The sequence below is a fragment of the Egretta garzetta genome, unplaced genomic scaffold, assembly GCF_000687185.1.
Source record: "Egretta garzetta isolate BGI_Z169 unplaced genomic scaffold, ASM68718v1 scaffold132, whole genome shotgun sequence".
In the NCBI taxonomy this organism is placed as follows: Eukaryota; Metazoa; Chordata; class Aves; order Pelecaniformes; family Ardeidae; genus Egretta; species Egretta garzetta.
Window position 1 is genome coordinate 721,974 of NW_009258892.1, and position 21,282 is coordinate 743,255.

Sequence of the window (21,282 nt, forward strand, 5' to 3'; positions counted from 1 at the left end):
GGTGGGGCAGGATCTGGGTTTCAAAATCTAATGTAAAGCTCTGAGATAAGGGAAGCTGTGGTCATCCGAGCAAACAAACCTTGGACGAGTCAGGAAATTCTGAGAACAAATGAATGAATAAATAAACCAGATAAAGTGCCTGTGTGAAGTTTTAAGGAGTCAGCTGCTCCATAAAAACAGGAAGCCTTTAAAATATGAGGAGAAAGAGGCATTTGTTTTTCATGCAGAAAACCAGAGCCTTGCCAAGGGGTGGAGAGCACAGTGGTTTGAGTCTGGGTACTTTCATTTCCACTCACGGTGCACACGAGTGCAGGAGCAGGTTTCTGCTCTAACGAGACTAGGGGAGAGAGGGTTTAAGCCCGTATGTTGAGCAAGTCCCCGTGCACGAAGGGTAGAGCTGGGGGGGGAATGTGTGTGGGGGGGTTTACATGCAGCCTGAATCAAGCCTCAGCTCTACTGAGATCATTCCAGTTTCCCTTCTTGCCACTTGCTTGCTTTTTTTTCTCTTAACTAACTTTTCTTGAACAGAAATACCTTTTAGTAGTGGGACTGGCTACAAACAGCTCTGAGAGACAAGTCTGAAGGAGTATGAAAAAGGAGAGGCATCCGCATTTATTTGCTTTTGCATTTCAGTAGTCTGTTTCTAGTCCAGGTTCAGCGTAATTTGCCAGTTTGTCATTCATACAATAGAAAGACAGTCCTCACCTGACGGTATTTCAAATATCTTATTGCTATGGGTTTGACATAGCCATATTGATATGCCATTTCTGACATGAAATTACATATTTCTTTGCTCATTTATTCACAAGAAGTGCAAATAAAACTTAAATTGTAAAGTGTATTGCATTAAGAGATCCCAAAGAACTTCTTTAACAACATTCACAAGTGTTTTCCTTTGAAGAAAAGTTTATGAAACATGTTTAAATATTTATGGAATGTTAAAAATGAGGCATTAATTGGCAAACAACTTAATTAAAATGCTTTCTCGAGTAATTAGGAGCAAATACTTTCCTATCTGTTTTGCATGCTATTTGTCTTGTTCTCTGTTTGATAAAACCTGCCTGTCAGTCAAACTTTGCTGCAGGTAATTTTTTAGCTCTGTGGGGAAAATCTTCAAAAATTACATCTGAATTTAAAATATTTTGATTATCATTTTTGTCTAACAAATTCTCCTTTTTACTTCATCTTCTATATGTCCCAGTAAAGCAGCATCCTGGGAATTTAGGGCCTGAAGATGAAATTCTGCATCAAGGCATTACTGTGTTTCCAAAAATGCTCTCCTGAGAACAAACTGAATCAATCTAGAATCAACAAACAGTGCAGTTAATTAATGAGTACACCATAAGGGAGCTTTTTTAAACAATGTTGACTGCTGCTGCCTCAGGACCAATAGCACCAGAAGTTATTGCTGGTTTCAAAGAAGTGATTCTTAGGGTTCCCCCAAGGCACCTTTTGCTTACATTAGCTATTTACTACAACTTTTCCTCTTATTTGCACCCTAGGGAAACTATACTTATTTGCTAAATTACTTTTTAAGTGATGCTTCTTCATGCCAGTAGCCTGAGGTATATGAGGGAAGATGCTACAGCGTAAATAATTGCAGAAACTGAGCTGCTTTACAGCAAAGTGCAAGGAAAACCTTTGAGCTGGACACCACCCAAGCAGTGCTTCTGAGCCCAGCTGAACCCGGAGGGCCGGGGAGAGCCCCGGGGACCGAATGCACACCCAGCCAGCTGCATGCCACCGGTGGACACAGACCCACAGAAGTGCAGGGGTCCCCAGAGAGAGCAGCCCTGCAGATCGCTTTGGAGAATCAGAACAGGATAATTGAGAAAAAAACAGATTTCCAGCCACTATGAACCAGGGAGGCTGAATCGCTTAGGAGAGTGATGCAAGTTTGGGTCAGGTGAGATCCTGACTAGCAGACTGTCCCCAACAATAACCAAAATGAGCTGAATATTCCAACTACAGCCTTCCATGTAAAAAAATAATTTAAAAAAAATTAAATATGTGACTTCATTGTTTTAAGGTCACAGTGATACACAATGACAACTCAGTGATTATTTTTCTGGTGTAACTTTTGGAATTTCCCTTTCAAGCCACTCTGTATCAGGAGAAAATCTAAAGTAGGAGGCTGTGTTTACCAAACACCCTTCCGAAATTAAGCTAGGTAGACCATCATGTTCTTGCAAAATGATGTTTTCTTATTACAGCGATAAGAGTTTAAAAATATTATTAAGTAGGGTCAAACTTAGTAGGTCACTGGCCTGGGCTAAAGTTGCATTTGTGTGTAGCAAAACTCAGATGTTGGATAAATTGCTGAAATTCTTTTTTAAAGACCTTGGCTGGCAATTGTGCCATACTTCGAGCTCTTTTAACTTAATGGCATTTGTCATTCACCCAGTTTAAAGTGTCCCATGAAATCAAAGTGTAGAAATAGTAATCTAAATCTGAATGTCAGCATTATACATGAGTAAGTCCAAGAGACTGTACAAGCATTGGGGATAGCAATAGTCAGTTGGTATTATAGACTGTATCTTGCTGGAAGGTATTCCCAGTCTTCCCATACTTTTGGTAACATTTATTTACAAATTACCACTACCACAAATATTTCAGTGGGGATTCACTGAGGTAATATAATCCCTAAAAGTAGAAATGATTAGTATTCAGGTTTGTTCCTGCTACAGTGTTTTAGCCAGATTTTTGTAGGACCAAGGAAAGCCTGATCGCGTGCAGGATGGGGGAAAAGCTGGAGAAACCTTTGTGTTTCTGGAGGGCTTTCTCTGCAAGGAGTTTGGGCAGATCAGAAAAGAAAAGATCCTGCAAAATGCAGCCTTTGCTCCCGGAGAAGAAAGACAGTGAAATCTGCTGCCAGGAGGGCAAGGGAGTTAAACTCGGTCATTTAATTCTCTTATGTTTATGTCTGGTTTTGTTAATTTACTGTAAATTCGAAGGGACTTTGCAGCACAGGCACTGTGGCAAGGTTTGACCCGGGCAATAACCATCTGCTGGGAGGAAAAGACCTCTTGCCACCGAGGCTTGAGCACATGGCAGCTGAGCATGAGGATGCTGTTTCTTTGGAGCTGCTCCTGGCATTCCCACTATTTATTTATTTTTTGGGATCCAGTTTCCCCAAGCGAGCACTGCTATGTGCTGCATACCAGAGCAGCTTCGCCCAGGGACAGTGACCAGAGGTGGGGTGCAAGGTGGCTCCGGGCAGGTTTGACAGCGGTGAAAGGTTCACAGAAGTTGCTATTTTCTTAACATTGTTTTGGGGTCAGTGTTGCTTGCTTGAGATTGCAGTCACTTTGTTCTTGACTTAAGGGAGCAACTTCTAATTATGTTTTTGATCCTAATAAATTATACCCGATTAAAAGCATAAAGCAAAAGCCATAGATTGCTTAAATGTGAAAGAAAAATGGAATACAAGTGGATAGTGAGGTGGGAAGCTGAAGTACTTCCATTAAAAACAAACATGAGAAGCCCATCAGATTTCTACTGTTCCTAGTGACAGTTCTGATTTCAGCCAGTTCTAAGAGCACCTTTATGAAGAAGCTTGTACATGCTGTTTTAAATTTCTCAGTAATAAATGTTGCTCCTCTCCCCAGACCTCATCTGTAAAGTTTATTCTACTTAAAGGGCATGACTTTGGATTAGAAATGTTCATCCCAAGCCTTTTTATAAAGAACATTTTTTGTATCAAATAGAAACAAAAGCAATTCACACTCTGCATTGATTCACTGAGTACTGCCTCACTAGGAAGAAGATGGATCATCTCTATATAGGCAGGATCTGGTTCAGTTTGTTCCTTGATATATGGTGAAAATCTGCCCCAAATATGTGTATCAGATTGTTGCATGCAAAAGTTGGAGGAAATGTTTTCCTGCTAATCTTATGCAATATTCTAGTAACCTGAGCCACTGAAATCCTGGGACAGAATTTCTGCTTTGCAAAAATGATTGTCAGTATCTGGTTTTGTTTGTGTCAGTCCTGTATGAGGTAAAGTACTGTATTGGCTGAATATCCTGATGCCCAAAAACCAGGACTGAACTAACAAATGACAGTTCTTCTGCCCAGCGGTGTTCTTTGGCCTATGCTAATTGTAAAGCCTTGGAAGAGTATTTATTTTACATGCAACTTGGCCAGCTGATTCAAGTTGCTTCGTAGTGGTTTTGGTTCTCAAAATTACCTGTCAGTTTACAGGGATGTTTTCCTCCCTGATGATCTTACTAGCAAACAGTCTATGTACTACCAATAAACCTTGCAGGGCTTGGACTTAGTTACTGTTATTAGCCTGCATACGTATAAGGAGTATATCTGAAGTTTCTGGATATACTTCAGTGTAAATACTTGGTAGGGCAAGATGATAGCTCTCTCTGGACTGCTCTACCTCCAAAACACTTAGAAAAGTGTGAAGCTTTCCATATTCTCATGGAGAATATTTCAGGCAGAAAACAAAAAAAACTGGATTTCTGACTCTGCAGATGAGGTACCCAAAAGTTAGGCATGATGCTGGATCCAGTGCCAGATCTATAAGGGTTGATAGTGCATCATAAATTTTGGAACGCCTAAGGATTTGGTTCTTGACCCAAATTATGGGTCCTCTACAACTTCAGGAGAGCTGGCCTAGTATGAACTTGTTCAATCGGTTCAAACTCTCTAAAATTTTTTTAAGAGTTGTCCTTGTACAGCAGGTTTTATGACAGAACAAGTACTGTCTCTGCATGCAGCTGTAATTGCTTGCTAAATCAGGCATCACCTAGCCTCCCCCAATTGACACAGAGGTACATAAAAAATATATGGGCAGAATGAAATCTGTATTCTGACTAATTTGACAGACAGCTGTGAACTCACACTTCACCTGGATCAAGCTTGTATTAGCAGCTGATTTACAATGAAGATGGCTGGTATGCAGGACCATGCAACAGTCTCTGACCTGTTGATGGCAAAGCTTAGAAAAAAGCAGCTTCTCTTTTTCTAATGCCAGTTCATCTGAATTAGTGTAAGATGATGTCTAGTTTAAGCTGTTAGCTGGACTAGCATACTTTAATTACCAATGTAACTGAAGATAGTATTGACAAACAGCTAGTCCCTAACTAGATCCTGGGAAATTCCTGAAAAAAACTGAGCTATCAAGCATCATGACATTTCTGGAACATGCATCGTCATTGCCTGGATTCTGGAAGGGGGATTTATAAAGCTGGGAATCACTTCGGGATAATGTAACAACAGAGTCTGGGACTTCTAATTTCCATGTAGTCCTTTGCTATAATCACTTGGCAAAAAGAGTTTGAGTGGCCCTCTTGCTGCTTAACCATTTCTTTTTTTTTTCCTTTCTTGTACAACATCGGAATGCTTAAGCATTATAACTGCAAGAGTTTGAAATGCTGTTTGCACGTCAAACTTTTTCAAAGAAGCCCTGAGGGGAAGGAAAACAAATATTCCCTTAACCTTCATTCTAATTATGTCAGTCATTAAAATACAAGAAACAAAGAACAGTGTTTATTAAAATTCCCTTCTGTTTATAGCTCCTCTTTATAGTGTGATTCATACCAGCAGATGTTTAGTGGAAACATCTTTGTGGAAGGGAGGAAGAGAATGTTTATGAATTGAGATCAATTAACCAAATTTTTTTAAAATATTCAGATAATCCCTACAAACTTTTATACTATTTGTAGGTAGAGGAGTTATTTTAAGAATGCATTTTCATTACAGTTATCTCTGTGATGGACTAACTTTGCACCATCCACTTCGATGTACAATCCTGATGAAATGACAGTGTTTGATAGCTGCTGACTAAGATCCAGAACTGGTATTGTATTTTCTTCAGAAAAACAAACAGGAAGAATAGAAATGGCTGTTTCCCACTGAAGGCTTAATTTCCCTTTGCTAGGAGCACTTTTGGTTCCTTAATCATAAATTAATTAGGTTAATGTTGAGATTATCAGTACAACTGCCACCTACTTCAAGCAATGAAGCCATCTGCTTTTATAGGGGTGTTGGAGAGGTGCGGACTTCTGCTCTAGCTCAGTTTAGCTTCTTTGTAGGTCTTGTCTTCTTTCCTATGCTGCCAGTTTCAGAGTGGGCTTCAGAGCAGATGCAACTATCCCCAGTTTGTGACCGAGGTGACTATTGCACTGGGTTCAAAATACACTGTGCTTTGGAAAGATTGACTTCAGGCTGTCTGGTAATCCATAGAGACTACCAGAAGAACAGGAAGACTCTGCTTTTTAGCCAAAATTTGCACCTGAGTGGATACTTCTCTGTCAACCAAGTGGCTTTTCGTGATGATGACTAGAACAGGCTGCTGATCTCCATTTCTTTGTTATAGAAGTTAGGACTGGAACCCTGTATTGGATTCAGCTTTCACTTTTTCCTTCCTAAATGATAGCTTTGATATAATTAAGAGTTTTAAAAATTCTAAGAACTTTAGCATTTGTTCTAGAGGTGATTTCTGTTTGCTTGCACTTTTGCTTTCATAATCCACAGAAATGAAAATTGAGTGTCATAAAGCTTTAGAAAACTACTTAAATATTTTTAAGCAGTATGTACATCTGGAAAAATTGAAGTTTGGTATGGTGTATGCTACTAGTCTGATATAGATAGTAATAGCAACAGTTAATTTTCCTTTCTTGGTGTTCATGCCACAAGGCCTCCAGCTGGCTTACAGGATGATTGTGGTATAAGCAAAAAGAAGCAGTCAGAGCAATCAGCATGGGACTAAGGGGCTTTAGCTCCCAGAGAGGTGCTATGTTGCCATCTCTACTGCACAACACCTGTCTACCTTTATAAGGAAATACACGTTGCTCTTGATGAACATGATGGTGATAGTATATGCTAGTGATGTAATCCTCCTAAGTTGGGGAATTCTAACACGTAAACCAGGTTACTGAGGCTTGTATGAAATTCAGGTCACACCTGACACAAGCAAGACAAAGGAGATGACTTCTGGGAAGCTGCATATCCCAGCAGTAAAAGAGAGAGCAAGAACAAGCTCCTTAAGTTGAGTTCTCGCAGCTCCATGGCATACAAGTGTCAGCTGGTATCTTGAACTCTGTCATGTTTTGTGGCTGCGAGTATAAAGACCATTCAGAGTGAAAAGAGCACAACAGGAGCACCAAGCATAGGGCTGATGGTATGAAAACAAGCTGTTCAGGGAGCAGGTGGAAAGCAATGGGGGCCAAGCACCTTAACCCCACTTCAAGCATGTCTACTGCTCCAGCAGCAGAAGACAGCTGTAACTGGGGTGGACCCCGAGGCAGCTCGGAGCTACTGCGGTGACACATAGATCCCTTAACACTGGAGTATAGGCTGAAACTTCCAAAGCATTTCTCTTACATTCAAAAATTCTTCTTCATTCAATAAACAGCTGAAATTATTTCTTCTATTGTGCCTATGATGTCAAAACAGGTAAGGAATGGGCTGCTACAGCAGCAGAAATTCCGCTGAGCTACCTTCTATAGAGGTATATTGAGACGGAAATGACCAGAAACTAGATTAAGTACCTAAAATTCCAGAGTTTTTCAGTAAAGGTATCTTCTTTCATTCAAGAGAAGAGCATTGATTCATTCTTTTTTTTTTTTCTTCATCATCTGTACCTGGTTTTCTTAGCTAACAGAAAAACAACACCTGAATCTGTATTTCTATTTTAAAAATAAAACTAGCAGATCAGTTAATTCTAGTATTATTGGTATCCGGTATTGTTGTGTATGCCCAGAGGGCTTACTTCTCAAGACTCTTTTATTGCCTAGCAAGAGGTAATTCTCAATTCTCCATGAGCAATGCCACCAGGAAAATCTGCTGATTTCACAGAATCACAGAACGGCAGGGGGTGGAAGGGACCTCCAGAGATCATCCAGTCCAACCCTCCTGCTAAAGCAAGTTCACCCAGAGCAGGTTACACAGGACTTCATCCAGGCGGGCTTTGAATATCTCCAGAGAAGGAGACTCCACAACCCCCCTGGGCAGCCTGTTCCAGTGCTCTGTCACCCTTAGAGTAAAGAAGTTCTTCCTCATATTCAACTGAAACCTCTTGTGCCTCAGTTTGTACCCATTGCCCCTTGTCCTGTCACTGGGCACCACTGAGAAGAGTCTGGCTCCGTCCTCGTGACTTCCACCCTTAAGATATTTGTATGTATTGATGAGATCCACCCTCTTCTCTTCTTCAGGCTGAACAAGCCCAACTCTCTCAGCCTTTCCTCATAGGGCAGATGCTCCAGTCCCCTAATCATCTTTGTTGCCCTCCTCTGAACTCTCTCTAGGAGTTCCTCATCTTTCTTGAACTGGGGAGCCCAGAACTGGACACAGTACTCCAGGTGGGGTCTCACCAGGGCAGAGTAGAGGGGGAGGATAACTTCCCTCAAACTGCTGGCTACACTCCTCTTTATGCACCCCAGGATACCATTGGCCTTCTTGGCAACAAGGGCACACTGCTGCCTCATGGTCAGCTTGTCATCCACCAGGACTCCCAGGTCACTCTTGGCAGAGCTGCTTTCCAGCAGGTTAGCCCCCAGCCTGTACTGGTGCATGGGGTTCGACCTCCCCAGGTGCAGCACTCGACACTTGCCCTTGTTGAACTTCATCAGGTTCCTCTCTGCCCAGCTCTCCAGTCTGTCCAGGTTCTGCTGAATGGCAGCGCAGCCTTCCAGCTTATCAGCCACTCCTCCCAGTTTTGTGTCATCAGCGAAATTCCTGAGGGTACACTCTGTCCCCTTGTCCAGGTCATTGATGACTAAATTGAACAAGACTGGGCCAAGTACTGAGCCCTGGGGAACTCCACTAGCTACCGGCCTCCAACTAGACTCTGCCCTGCTGATCAGAACTCTCTGAGCCCTGTCGTTCAGCCAGTTCCCAATCCACCTCACTGACCATTTGCAGCAGCCTGTTCCATGTTCTGCTGGACCCCATGTCTTTTGCCTCTAAAATCTGTCCCTTGTCTTTTTCTGTAAAAGAAAAAGCAGAAGAAAGAATTTGGTTCTGACAGATTTTTATTTTACTGAAGTGCACAATTATTATATAATATATGGAACCAGAGAGGTATCTTCCCATTGTAATCCATAAAAAGTGCTCCAAGTTTCCAAAAGTCACAGTCTGACTGAATGGAAGAAGGGGGAAGCCTTACAGAAGAATCCAAAACTAAGGAAAAAGTATCACGAAGACAAAGAACTTGAGCTTATCAATGTACACAACTTGCCTTCAGAAATGAGTTTCCACAGCTTGTTGCATCACTAGTGAAGAATTTTTGTTTTAAACAAGTAAGTCTTAGATTCTCTTAGCATTGACACAGACACCAGTACACTCAGCTGTAGCTGAAGCAGAATAAACAGCTTTGCTCTGCAAATAGCAATTCAGGCTATAGAGAGACTTGGACTTTCCGGATGAGGGTCCTAATTCCTTAAAGGCAGATTTCCACAGAGTTCTGGAAGATAATTCCTCACTGATGCAAGTCTGATGGCATCCTAAAAAAAAAGAAAAGAAAAAGATATGGATATTTAGAGGCCCTACACAAGTTGTAACTAATATTTTTTTCACCCCTGAGGCTGTCACGCAAATAAGATTTTCAGTGAGGCACTATTTTATGTGAACCTGAATGCACAGGGGTTGCAAATCAGTGGTTCAGATTCTGTTCTCTGATACTGTAAATGCATTTAAATTAAGGATAATGTTTTCTACTTACACTCATACCAGAAAAACCAACTTAAGGGTTTGCTTCTTGCTAGATCTTAAGGGAGCAACATGTATACCCTGTTTTTATTTCTGAAATATGACAGACACTATCTGCATCATTCTGCTTGGAGCCTTATGTAAAACACCACTTTGTCTTTTTTTTAAAAATCAACAGCAAACCTCAAATAATCCAGTATTACGTGTATTTTGGAAAATAAATATGACCTAATTTAAAATGTGAATATAGAAGTAAAAGCACCAGTTGCATTCAGTAATTGCCAGCAGTCGATGTTATTGCATGCAGAAAATTGACTAGTACACCCGATATAAATTATTGATGCACTCATATTGACTTATTCTGACTTTGATGGATAGAAAATGTGACACTATTGCAATATGCATATTGTATTAATAACATAACTAATCAAGGATAATTTTTAACAAACTATGACATAAGGCCTTAAATTATTGATGGAGAACAGTTTAGAGATGGTTAGTGCATTAGTTGAATGTGTTCATTTCACTGACCATTTGGTCTGGTCCCATCTGCCACAAGTTAGCTTCCTCGTCTCTCTAGTACCCATTCAGGTGCATTTGGAGCAGCTGGGATATTAGTTCTCTATGGAGAAATAAGATATCACCATGACTCGCCAATGCTCCCTGCAGTTGCATGCTCCCCAGCAGCCTCTTCAACAATAGGACAAGGCCCTTCTCAGTTCCAGGTGTAATAATTTAATCTCATAAAACAATGTAACTTAGTCCCTTGGAGAACCTTGCCTTATTAATAAAAAATGCAGGCATACAATTTACACTGTTACAGTGACATTCCTCATATTGCTTTTTTTCATTCTGTCAAAAGCTTCTGGAAAAACTTTATTAGAGAGAGACTTATTCAAAGAACTAATGTGGCCGTTTGAGCTAGCTGGCCCAGGATTATGGCATGGAAATGAGGAAAAGGTGGGGCCAGGGGTGGGAGGGATGTGAGAGATGGGGGACTTACTGCCTTAAAGGAGAACTGTGTCTTTAATTCTTCGGTTTGGCAATGCTAAAATAAAAGAGTATGGATTGCAAAACAAGAAATGGTCACTTTTTATTTATCTTTGCAGTTAGACTTTGTAATAGCAAATAGACCATATTTACTGAAGGACTCTTCTTAATAATAAGAGCAGTATTTAGCAATCCGCCAGACAGTGGACCAGGACAATGCACGATGTGGATCAAAGGTCTCAAACAAGTGGCTTCCCATGACTGTTATTTTAAGTTTTGTGGTACAGACTGGCCATCTGTAGCATGCAGTGAGTGCAGGCTGTGTCCATTTCCACAGATGTTTTAAGTTAGAAGTCGTTCTTTGCTGTTAACTCTGAAATAGCATCTCAAGAGGAATGTCAAGCAGCAGCAAAGGGTTGGAAGCTTAAAGAAAACATCACCTGATGGCAGGCATCTTTTGAAAGAAAATACTCTTCATTGCCAAACTTTGCTGGGGGTGGTGGGAAGTGGTGCTCGTTAGCAGACAGCTTAGTAGACTTTCCAGAACTCCCCCACCACCCTGCTGATTTCTGCTTTATGCTGACTTTGAAAATGTCTGCATGTTCTGAGACTGGTTTTTAGACTAGGCAAGTCCTCTTTATGCTGGAAAACTTGCCGTACTCCCGCCTGGTCTTCTAGACTGCAACAGCTTGCCCACCTAAGCAGGACTCTGTACGCTTACGCTGGGTCTCTGCCACCGTTAATGTATCGCATGCTAAATGGGTTTCAGTAATTCGCAGCAGCAATCAAGGCATGAGTCAGAGGGTGAAGCCAGCCTCTGAATGAACAAAAAGATATGTCAAAGAACTCCGATTAATGTTGCCAAAAATGTCCTTATCTTTGAGTTCCCGTAGTCAGCGAGTGTACAGTTTCACTTGTCCTTCCTGCAATTACTGTCCGCACCGAAACAGGCAGGTCTGAAAAAAGTAGAGGAATTTGGGGAAGTATTCATATAGCAAGCCACTGTTTACTGTAATACCACAGACCCACAAGCCAGTGGTGAAAAAATAGCTGGATTTTCCATGTGGCTTCATAGAATCATGTCAGTGTTTCTGCCTCTATCTTCAGCTCGCTTTTCTCCTCACTCTCTAAAAACAAGCTGGGAAGGACTTCTGCAGAGCCAGGTTTTCTGTCCCAGTCACAGGTGAGAGGCTATTAAGGACAACTAAGAAATACCACATTCCCACAGTGGTGTGATTTGTCTGACATGGTTAACGTATAACAAAGGAAGCTGTGATGAAGTTTCCCGCTTTCCAGCTCTGGTGGCACACGCTGAGATGTCTGTTGTTCTCCAGCTCAGTCATTCACCGGGGGGAATGCTTGGGAACTTCCAAGAGCCCGAGCTGGACTATTTCCCTTTTACTGATGAAAACACCACATTTGGCTTCCCCATCCTTGCCAGACATGACTAACTCTCAGGACTCATAAAAACACTTCTGAAGAACTGTTTTCTCCAAGGTATCAGATGTATAAAATGAGATGAGGTTTCTTTTTTTTTTTCTTTCTTTCTTTTTAAATGATACAAGGAAACTGTATCCCATGAGACAGCAGAACCATCAAATTTTGGCTCAATGTACTGTTCAAATCTCACAGGTTGAACACGGCTGTGATACCAGTATGTGATTTTAGGAAACATGGTACAAAGTACAGAAGGGACAAAAAAGTGTTTTCCTACTGCTGCTGGCAAAAGGAGTACTGATTTTGGCATTCTAACTGCTAGAGAGCATATGATCTCCAACTGTTTCTTCCAGAAGAATTAAAAATTGTCAAGTGGCATTCTGCCTTCTTCCTGGATTTCATGGAAACAGCTGGCTAAACTTCTGCGCTCCCTTACCCTTCTGCTGGGGCCTGGTGTTTAGTCACAAGCTCGCTTTTTTGCCCTTCTATTTAAACATTGTTTACGCGTTGTTAGTCTCGGCAGAGTAAGACATTCTGCAAGGTTTTGAAATGAAGGACAAAAATTGTGTGGTGGAGCCATCAAAATGCACTTGAACAAGGACTGAGGTCTGGCACTCCTGGTGTAAGTCAAAGGGTTTATCCATATTGACAAAAGTTATTAAATCCCTGTACGATTTCACAAATACACAATGTGAACAGCCTCATTTGTGAAAAGAAGCCATAAAGGAAACTGTATTTTTTTCTGAACTATGTATTTTATGATAAAATTGTTTGTTCCCATGTCAGAGAAAACTGTGCCTCTTGACTGTCTGTCTGCATGCCTAAATCCCCACTGTAATGCAGATTAGTCAGCAGCTGGGGCTAGAGGTATGCTCCTGCTTTTTGTTCAGAATGCATTCCCTCAGACTACCAAACCCCCCAAAATTCTTATTCCTGTTGTCGGTGCCTGATTGCAGAATTCACTGAGTAGTTTTCGAATCAGAGCTAAAACGCTATGCAGACCAGTTCTTGGAAAACATAGCTGAGGTTAGTTTTAAAGGGGACTTTTTTTAGATATTGAGATTTCTCCATGCAAGGAAAGCCAATTTTACTTCTTCAGGCTTACTGAATTGAATGGTACATTCCAAACATCTTCAGGCTGCCTCTCAATACATGGACACAGCTTTTCTATTGCTGATTTTCTCTATATATTATGGTTATGAAAATGTGAATGAGAACCCAATTCCTCTTTTATATTCTAGGTGAAAGGCATGGTGCTGTCTCTCTTTGGAGGTGGCTTGGAAATCTTTGCATAAAGGACAGGAGGCAGAGGTTTAGGTTGTAGCATGCAGCTTCTCAGAGCCTGCAGTGTCACATGCCATGCAGCAACATGGAAAAACTGGTATAGCTTAGGCAACGTCTAACCTATGTAGAGCACACAATGGGGAGTTAAAGGTATCCCAGGGTGGAATTTATTCACCCATATAGACTGTCCAAACCAAAGCACCAGAATCTAATTAGAGACATTGGCCAAAGTGCTCTGCCCTGCCAGGAGGGGTAGGGACCATCCACAATTTCACTGGAGGTCTCAACTGCCCTTCCCACTCACACAGCAGTGACAAAACCATCCTGCCCATCAGCATCCTATCACTTCAGGATGGTACATTAAAAAAGTATGACTAAAAATCTACTGTGGCTTTATATGCAGATTTCTGAGTCTCTCTAACATGTATTCTGGAGGGACTTGGGTTTCATCGGCTATAGTTATGTTACAATGAGTCTGTGCTTAAGCCCAGAGCATATGGACACAAGCCCAGGCTGTGGCATGGACAAGCTCCAGTGCTTGTGGAGAGAAAGCCTGATCGCATCTTCCCCCTTGAAGAGAAGCCATGCCTGTCCTGCCTGCAGCATGAAGTGGCTTTGTGGGGTGGTCCCAGTCACCATCCTGTAACACACAACGCCTCACCACAATTGCACCTTGCCAAATTTGGGCAGTAAAGTCAGGCGGGGTCATTGCAAGAGCCAATACCACATGTAGTAAGGACTGAAGGGGTGCAAAGGACAGCCTGGCGTGGCTACAGGGAGGTGGGAAGGGTGCTGTGCCCTTGGTGGTGCTGTGCCCCATGCTCTGCTGAGCAATACAAGCCCATCCTCTGCCGCCAGCAGGGATGCAGCACCTTACACTGAGGATATGACCACTTGGTTCCAGCTGGACATGCAAGCTAGATCTTAAATAGCAGGGAAAAATGTCCTCTTTCCTGTTTTTAAATCGATAAATATTTACTATGCAATTAATTCATCTACTACTTCAAAAACATTTGAAAATATGGAAGTGCTACCTGGTTTTTTTGGACAACAGAGGTGCAAATTTAAAAGGAAGCCAAGACAATGTTTGTGTATTTTGCTTGGTTTACTCCTGCAGCAAGGTGAGGCTTAGCTATGGAGCGTTTGAGCAATGGTTTCTTTTGCACCGCATCATGAAATATATGGGAACAAGATTACTTCTACAGTTACTGCAATCTCAAATTACTAATTTGTTTTAATGAAATTCAACTCCTCCCAAGATTGCCCCTGAACTATATAATGATTTGAAGTGCTAATGCTTGCACTGGGATGTTTACATTAGCAAATAAATCTGGGAAAATAAATGTATCCATTTGTCTGCCTTGCAGGGATATTCCTGAGGAGGCAGCTGCACGCTGTTTCGTTTCATTGTGTTGTTTTGGTTTTAACCAGCTTGGCTTTCTTTTCAGCCATGCTGCAGGACAGGAAGGCTCCATTTCAGTGGTAAAAATGTTTCTTTTTAGCCAAAAAAATAAATGTGTCGGCTCCACCATGGAAGTTCTAAGGCTATATATTGCAGCCCAATTTACAGTAGGATGGACTATAAAAGCACACCACCGAGAGTCAGTCATCTTCACAACTTCACCTCTGAGTTCCACCCCTGAAAGCACCCTGTAAGACCGAGGTGGGTTTTAGTGTGTTAGCCTTCCTGAAAGTCCTAAAACCCCATTTGCAAAGTTTCCCAGAAACAATAAACACGAGCGACCAATTTGCGTCACGTGAATATCAAGTGTTCAGAGACAGCTGAAATTAATTGCTCCCAGACTAAAATATATCCAGGGGATTCAACATTCAAAATAAGCAAATAAAAACATTGGGAAGTCTTAAGCAGATGACGAGATTCATTCATATTCCATGTAAGGAGCAAGCTTCAGACTTTAGCGGGGAAACCAGTGGAAAAAGATTAGAAATATCTTAGATGAAGTAGAAACGTGAACTCATTTTTAAACTGCGATAATGTCTTTGAAGTTCAGCAAACTGGGTGTTAGACTCAAGAATATCTCCTTTAGGAAAACCTCCACTGACTAATCCCATGAGACAAATAAAGGAATCAAGAGCTGTAAGCAGTTAAGAATGTTGTATCTGACTTTCTTTAGTTACCAGTTAAGGTGACTGGAATGATTCAGTTCACAAAAAGGAGGTTAGTAATAAATGCTAAATTGAAGTAATGGTTTGACCAGTTGAGGGAAATCCCTTCTCTCAAATTTGCCAAGTAACATACCTCTCTCTCCTGTATCAGCCCTCCAGTTTAGATTTAGGTGTTCAACTTTTGGTGGCTTAGGTTGAATGAGTTTAATCCCATCCTCAGTGATGCTGCACTACCAATTGAAGATAAATAAATATTCTGGCTAAAATCTCAGGTGTGAAGATAAACTGGTGTTTGGAATACACAGGCTTCTTTCCTGTTTTTTCTGCTCACCAAAATAATGGCTATACTTGTCACCCTGCAAATCCCTTGGGAGACATATAGGTAGATAGATAGATAGATTTACCACTTTGTATCTAACTGCCATTACTGCTAGTAGGAGACGTATGTGGGTATTGAGAGCAGAATATGCCCTAGTTTCACGTACCTGAATTATTTTTATTTTGCATGGAAATATGATTAGTTGTAATGAGAATTCAGATTTCAATGAAGGTGAGGTAGCTTAATGGTGAGAATTTAGTGCACTTTTACAATCTGATTATCTTAAAATGTCTCAACTTACAGCTTTTTCAAGCAGACATAATGGACCTTATTCAATAAGTTTGCTTAACCAGGTGTTACTTGTGGAGAAATATTGCCATTATTCTAAAAATAAAAGATTATGTTTCCATGTTACTACTGGGCTTTTTCTTTTTCTTCATACAAAAGGAATTTCTGATATAGCCCTGAAATTCTTTTATTAATGTCTTTATTTCACTGAAATCAAAGTAGCCTGTAGAACTGGCTCCCCCATTTTTAGGTTTTCATATATATCTTATGATAGTAGTAACTCAGAGATATTTTAGCTTCCATAAATGTTATGTGGCAAAAATAACATAATTAAAAAAACATGGCTTTGTAGGAACCAGGAAAACCATAGTCTTGTGAGGAAATAGGGTCCTAGAGAATAGAAACAGGGCTGCGACACTGAAGAATGGGCCTCCTAAACCTGCCTTTGGTACTAACTCATCGTGTTATTTCAAGCAGCTTGTCACACCTCCGCCTCAGGGTCTTCATCTGTAAATTGGAAGCAGCAATTCTTCCCATATCTCAGGACAAACCATGAGAGGAGCCAGCGTTCTACTTGCTGCTTGAACAAGCTGTATGAAAAGCTTAGTTAGTATCGGTACGTTCTCCATGCCTTTCCCCATATGAATGACACAGCCTCTTCATTTCGTGTGCAGACCAACTGCTGGAAATGAGGTGAAGTTTATGAAAAAGGCCTCAATATGTGTGCTTAAGGCCACAGACTGTGTCTGCTTTCCTTTGCTACTTTGGGAATCCTGCGCCTGGCATAATAAGGCACAGACTGATTTGGGAACACTCCGTTTTGTGATTGCCATAATTCAATGTTTTTCCTAGGTACAGCTTTGTGCTCATAACGGGATTAAGCAGTCTCAAGTAAAAAATATAGTCTTAGGAACACCACAAGGTCAGCTACTCAGAGGTGTGGGGTTTTTTCACTTTACGTGTATTGTGCATGCATATATATATTTATACACATATGAATGTCTTTCATCCTTTCCATGTTTAAGCATCAATACAGAGAAGAACTCAATACCTGCCATGTTATCAATGTAGGAGGGCATGAGGACCCAAGAACGTGTTCTTCCACATGTGTCATCTTGCTGTGTCGAGCTGGATATTTATCTGCCTGTGTCAATCCAAGCTGCCTAACCATTAGTTTTCCAGTCTAAGCCAGCTGAGCTTGAACACAGCACTTCCTCTGTTCTGAAAAACAGTGTTTAGGAAAGGTGTACTACATTGTCCTTTGGAAGCACTTATCTTTCCACTGAGAGTACAGGGGCCTAGATGGTGATTTCTGTCTAAAATTAAGGAATAAGTTACAGTAGCATTGAGCAATATGCAACCAGCCTTCAGGTTGCTTGAAAATATTAAAAATGTAAAAAGTATGTAAGAAAGAATTATAACTATGCAGAACGGTTTTAAATATATCCATAACTCACTGTCAGCCCTACAAAGAACAAGGTCTTTAGTGTTATGTATACCTATGGATAATTTCAAATGCCTGTTTTTTGATAGAAAATATACATATTGCTGATGAGGGTATGAACCATATAGATTTCTGGCTGATGGTGTATCATGTGAGTAACCCACTGTTGTTGAACAGACTGGTATTCTATGCAGAAATACAAGGTGAAACAAATTACAAACATGTTAGGGATGACAAAAATTTTGCATCTCACTCTATCAGCATCTCGCCACAGTTTTTCGATGCTGCTTATTTAGTAGCAAACAGAAAGCCTATGAAATGTGGAAAACTGAAACAGATCAAAACTTTTACACAGTTTTGAAAGAATGAAATCATTCCGAAAACATCAGGATAGGACAAACTTATAATGAAATTTCCCCTTTTTTTTTCAAGCTGTAATAGAGCTACTTAAGAAAAAGAACAAAAAATAACATATAACTGAAAAAATATGAAAGCATTGTAAGTCTTCTCCTTCTTCTTCATTAATTGTACAAAGGATTGGATCCTGTAGTCCATACTAAACATTCAAATTGATTAAAGTTTTGTCTGGGGAAGTAGGAAAGATCACACTACTTGCAAGTGGTGCTTTTTACTGATGGATATAGAAGATTGGCTGTGCCATTTCAGTCTGTCGATTCTCAGTCTGTGCCTGGGACTGAAATGGCAAAACCACTGAAATCCAACATAGATCCAAGAAGTCTGGAAAAAGCTAAGAAGCGAGTATTGTGGTGAGCGCTTCAATGGCAGCAAGAAAGTGCCAAATGGCAACACGACAGAAGTAGTTTAAAGATCATTCTTTGACTCAACTCTTAGTGTTTGAACAAGTTTAGGGCTATTCTGGATCATGACCTAGAGAAGTCACCGGAGCTGTTCTACCCTCACTGAAGATGTCACTGGGAAAAAAGCATCACCCCCATCTTTTAATTTCCTTTACTGGACAATCCAAGCTTTGCTTTGTCTCATGTAAATATGCTGAGAACTCACTTTTATTGTTGCAAATCTCTTATGAGGACAGGCTGAGAGAGTTGGGCTTGTTCAGCCTGGAGAAGAGAAGGCTGCAGGGAGGCCTGATTGCGGCCTTTCAGTACTTGAAGGGAGCCTATAGGAAAGACGGGGAAAACCTTTTTAGTAGGGCCAGCTGTGACAGGACAAAGGGTAATGGATTTAAACTAAAGTAGGGTAGGTTTAGACTCAATATAAGGAAGAAATTCTTTACAATGAGGGTGGTGAAACACTGGAACAGGTTGCCCAGAGAGGTAGTGGAGGCCCCATCCCTGGAAACATTCAAGGCCAGGTTGGACGGGGCTCTGAGCAACCTGATCTAGTTAGCGGTGTCCCTGCTCACTGCAGAGGGGTTGGACTAGATGACCTCTAGGGGTCCCTTCCAACCCAAAGCATTCTATGAATCTATGATTCTGTGATTGTCATCAAAAGCAACAATTTGCTGAGCAGGCATTTTTGGGTGATATTCAGGGTACTGTTATGATATTGTTGTCCATTTTGAAGTCTTCCATAGCCTGTGAACCTCCATGCATGTTCAGAGAAAGTTACTTTCCTATTGTCCCTGTGCCATACGCACATATAGACATGTATATGTTTTTGAGACCTAGAGCTTTTAGTGATTGGCTCGGCTAGCACCATCCTTAACAAGCTTGTTTTAGTCTATTACTTCAAATTAATTTTTTAAGACTAGAGCATTAGAGAGTATGTCTGCTGGGGCTACAGTTGGAAAGACAAGTCTGAGGGCTAAACTATGAAATAAAAACAGCACATAAGGGAAGAAAATTGCCTAAAGGAAACATACTGCTGTTTGAATAGCAGGCGAGAGGTGGGAGGCAACCAGTTGAAACAACCCTAGTTAAAAAAAAAAAAAAAAAATAAAAACTGAGAAAAAGATCCAGATCCTCTTTAATCTGCCAGTTTTAGCTTATCCTACACATTTCTCTTATCTCAGTGGTTGACTTCTGAGAAGTACTGGTAAAAAAAACCCCTAAAATTGCAAATGCTTTAGCGATGGCACCCTGCCAGCTGGCAGATATACATTGGGGACATGGGGGGCAGAGAGTGGTTTGATGCATCTCGTATGGCACACGGCAGGGCAATGTCATTTTGTGTACAGCTCTGTGCACCCATTAAACTTTGCAAGTCAAATTCTGAGTTCCCGTGACTTCCCCAAAGGATAGGAAATAATAAAAACATAGATGTGACAACCAGAAGATTGTCATAAACACTCTGAGATCGCCTGTGCTGGTTTCTTTTCCTTTTCCTTCTGATTTCTGGATTTTGAGTGCTCGTTTTTTAGTTAATTTCTCCAAAGCAAAATATTATTTCCTAAAGAAAACTGAGATTCTTCTGTGGCTCCAAGATCTGGAACTTAAAGAAAACACTGTGTAAAACCATGAGGCTCATACTATCACTAAGAAATAGCAAAGCTGAGTCTAAAAAACTGTCCAGAACCTGTAACTCTGACTATACTCAAGCCCTGAGTCCCTTTGAGGACCTCCCTCATATTCATCAGGTGCAAGCAGAGCAGGTAGTACAGGACATTCCTGCATGTCCTTCTAATAGAAATATTCATCTAGGTCAAAGGAGACAATCCTGTTGCCTCAGCTTCAAATGATATGTGATGCCCGTTCCAATTCCTTGCACTTGTTCTGTGGATGTTTAATACCAGCAGCTTCAACAGCCTCACCTGGCTCCTGAGGCACCTAAGAAACCCAAGCCTGAATCCTAATGCAGTTTCAGGGACAAATAGGAACGGCCACATTGATGTGATTGTGTGTCCATACCCCCAAAATTACATCTGGCAGACCACGGCGAGCTGTGATTTTTGGACTTACAGGCAGCTAAAATGTTGTCAGTGCAACTGCAGCCTTCATCTAGCAAAGGGTCCCTGTAATATTATGCCTTACACTCCAGATCCTTTTCTTTCCTCTGCTGGGCACGTTGCCTGTAGTTCTCCAGGATTTGGTTAATTCTGAGATCCCCAACTTTCAAATTTATACCTGCATCCTAACACTAAACTTGTTTTCTATCTACAATAAATTTCCCGTTAATTTAGCTAACACACATCATGCATTTAATTCTCACAAGGTCAAAACCACTGACTAATTAAGACTGAACAACAGTTAATACGCCCCTCCTAACTAACTCTCTTCCAGAGCAAAGAGGGGGAGTTTGAACTTATAGAGTTAAAAATTAAATAGGAAATCAGACACCATTTAAATGACCAGAAACTGTTCAGTTTCCTATTTTAATCTGACAAAGAAATCCTCCTTGAAAAAACAGAACCTGTGAAGCTGCATCTGTCCTGCGTCCTGTAATCCTTTGTGGGAGAATCAGAGGAACTCTGTATCAGCTCAGAGTAGGTATGTGCGTACATTCATGTATGTAGAGTTACTCTAAATGTACACTACTCTCTCGCTCCAGAAGGTAAAATGGGAATTAACTGAAAAGTTTGCTGTTAGTTGAGCGATCTTCACGTTTAACTCCTTCTCTACAAACTGGCTGTGTTTAAAGCAAGCAGAAATATTTTTTCCTAAAGTGGTTTAAGAAAAAAAGTGCTGGAAATTGCCACTATATCCATTTTTTAATTATGTTAACAACATAATCATTGCTAGACCTCCTCTTCACCCCCACCCTCACCCCAGAAAGCAAGTACATTTGAGGATACAAAATGTCATTGAAACAC